The sequence below is a fragment of the Palaemon carinicauda genome, chromosome 10 (assembly GCF_036898095.1).
Source record: "Palaemon carinicauda isolate YSFRI2023 chromosome 10, ASM3689809v2, whole genome shotgun sequence".
NCBI classification, from domain to species: domain Eukaryota; kingdom Metazoa; phylum Arthropoda; class Malacostraca; order Decapoda; family Palaemonidae; genus Palaemon; species Palaemon carinicauda.
Genome location: NC_090734.1, coordinates 122,061,927 through 122,065,463, shown reverse-complemented (window position 1 = coordinate 122,065,463; position 3,537 = coordinate 122,061,927).

Below are 3,537 nucleotides of genomic sequence, written 5' to 3'. Positions count from 1 at the left end.
CCACATCTTCGTCGCAGCAGATGGTTGTATCGGGACTTCCCCGAATTCCATGGTGACTGGTCTACGGACAATCATCAGAGAACGAGCCTACTTCGCGAACTTCACGTGGACCTCTACAATGCCAGCACTTCCTCTCCCATACAACGGAAATGTGGCAAAGCGGTTGAGGAAACTTACCGAAAAGGACCACCTGTCACCGACTTATAAAGAAATTCTTCACCCCATACTACTAGCTGGTTTGTGTTTCACGGTGGTGATATTTATCGCCGTGAACATCCTTGTTTGGCGTAGGTTACGGCACAGCAAGCAGCTAAAAAGGAATGAGTTGCATAGCCCTGACAATACCCCCTATTTAATCCAGTTCAAAGCTGTTTGAGTGGCCACCTCATTCGCTAAGGGAGTAATTTGTCGGGAAGATGTTTGTATGAAAAGCTGATTAGTACGCTAGTAATATGTAATTAAAGAAATTCTCTACATTTGCATTGTTAAAAATACATTTAAAACAACATTTAAAAAATAAATAAAATAAAAAAGGATATAAATAATTTTTTCTCTCGGCATCTAATAAAAATATATAAGCCGGAATGTTAAAAAAGAAAAGAAAAAAAAATATAATAAAATATATAACAGAATCTATGGGCATCTAATAGAATATATCAGCCCTATATATAAATATAAATATATATATATATATATATATATATATATATATATATATATATATATATATGTACGAAACCGTGGTACGTGTACGTACCAGGAATTCATGTTTGTGCACAAAGGTAACAATTATTCTTTATCAAGTTACCGAATCATGTGTAAGTCAGAATTTATTTTGTTTTTTGGTACCATGTAATCATTTGCTAGCAATGTACCATATGTATGATCTTGGTTTTATCATGCATTTTTCTTTGGTAATATCTTTTTTGTATGCATTATTGTTATTATTTTTTAATGTGCCTATTTGGACATTCGTCCTCAGTTGGTTATGGCTAAAGTTAAACAAAGAATAATGCGTATGTCCAGTCAAACCTAATAACCATGTTTCGGCTTGTTGTTAAATTTTTGTAAAAAAAAATTGAGATAGCTGGCCGAGCTAATGTAATGATTAGAATAGTTAATATTACATGTTTAAAACAAATGACGTAATATGTCATGTTGGTTGGAAGAGCTAACCCTGGGATTTGCTGTAGTCATTCAAATTGTAAACAGGAAGTATAATGCAAACCTCGGCAAATTGACATTCTTTCTTAACGTCAACACATTGTCTCCTCGTGTGAAAGTTTGTGACGTCACCGGATGCAGGTGTCTTCCGATTCCGTCACGTGGCTAAATTAAACCAAGCATACGATATCTGTGATATCGATAATTTATTCAGTTCATATCTAAACTTCACCAGAATTGGTCATCTGGACCAACACAGCTTCCTCCAGTGATGGAGATGTTTAACTCTGTTGTTTTATAGAATAAAACTTAAAAACTATTAAGATGTATTCAGTTAATCCATTTAAATACATCTGAAAACAACTCATACTCAAATGTGTGCTTAAGACAGTAGCACGCCAATACATATACCTCGCTTGTCCTGACACTACTACTCTATGAGATCCGATGGTTGGGTAGAGCTATCGTAATAAAGAGCACCTGGCAGACCCTACTCGAACTGATCTGCCAACATCCTCAATGATAGGGGTATGATGAAGAAAGAAGGCTTCCAGTTTCTTAGTAACTGGATGACGTTTCTGTATAAAATGTGTTGTTGAGGCCATTCTTTTAACCCTGGTTGAGGCTATGAAAAAGGTAATGCTCCTATTCCTTTACTAGTTTTCAATATAGCACATTAAGGTCTTCTTTACTCCTTAGAATATGAAGTTTCCCCTTCATTATAGTATCCTTGATCATGGGCTAATGTTTCATTCATGATCCATTGGAATCAAAGTCAGTAAACTTTATCCTTCCAAAAGCCTTTTCTCATACAAAAACAACCTTTTAGGTGAAATGTCTCCTGTTGATGATGGTCCCTTCATCTTCCACAGCTATGGGGTTGTGCAAACCCAGTCTTTTATATATTGGAAGGTGACCACTGCTGAATACCAAAGTAGAGAAAGTTTCATTCTATGAAAGCAAGGCATCAAACCTGCCCTCATTATTAAATTGCTGCAATTATTTATATCTTTTTTTTTTACACAGATTAAGTGTAAACAATAAACACTTGTCCCCTTATCTCATATTCCTTCTTTCATTCAATCCAGAAAAACCATGTTTCTTTCTTAACACAAGAACAAGCTGAGATAATTTCTAAGGAGAAAATCATCAAAGATGACATTAAATTATTCTCACGACTGTTCTCCTGCCAAAACAGGCTGCGAGACTTGCAAGAATTCTTCAAGCACGAGAATCAGTCACAATCTGCATCTCAATAGTGCCAGTGGCAAGCTTTATATATGTCAGAAACCATAGCTGGTTGAAATTACTGAAACACAAGTGAACACCCCAGACAGAGAATCAAAGGCCGATGCAATCATCATTGATGGATCAGCACTTATAAATGCATTACCTCCACATACTTCAAAGACCTTCTATTGTTATGCTAAAGAATACATTATCCCAAAAGCGGGTGGACAATATTTGATGTATGCAAGAAGTCAAATCTGAAATCCGGTCGGAGGTCGAAAAGGGAACAAGGATGCAGAGGAGTGACTGAAACAAGTTAGACAACAGGTAACTAGCAAAGCTTCCTTACTGATACAAGCAACATTATTGAGCTGTTTCACTCCCTTGTCGAGATGTGTAAAGCAGAGACGACAAGCACAGTCATCATCACAAAAAGGAGAAGATGCCATTAGCAACACAACGAAGTTTCTGGGTGCAGTCTCCCCTTGTTGTCAGGAGGAAGATGACACGCTAATAATTGTACACCCCTGAATGCAACGACTGATAGGAGAAAATCTATCATCATTAAGGCCAATGACATGGACGTGCTAATCATAGCAATATCTGTGTTGCCATTCTTACAAAAAATAAATCTTGAGAAAACATGGATTTCCTTTGGCCACGGAGCCAAGATTCGGTGGATTCCACTCCATGAGGTAGTTTCTGCAATAGGGCTTGATAAACCTAGAGGAACCCCATACTTTCATGTATGAACTGGCTGTGGCATCGGGTCTGCCTTCAATGGCAAAGGGAAAAAATTTGATTTCATCCAGTATCCAACATTGATTCATGATCTTCCCGTGCAGAGACTGGAGAAAGTCGTAGTCCTTAAGTATGACAGATCAAGTGCAACTGTTATTGTGGATGAAGCAAGACTAGATCTCTTTGACCGCAAGCATAGGCCATACAACTTAATTCCACCAACACAGGCAGCCCTCAGAGAATAGACTGGGATCATCTGGAGCCAGACAACCATCTCTAATCCAGACACGAGCAGTCCTGAAAAATGGGGGTTGATTCAGAAAGGACACATAACATATATGTTGCAAAACACTATGTCCTATTGCTGCGAGCTATCCAATTAAGAAAGGATGCAAAAAGATA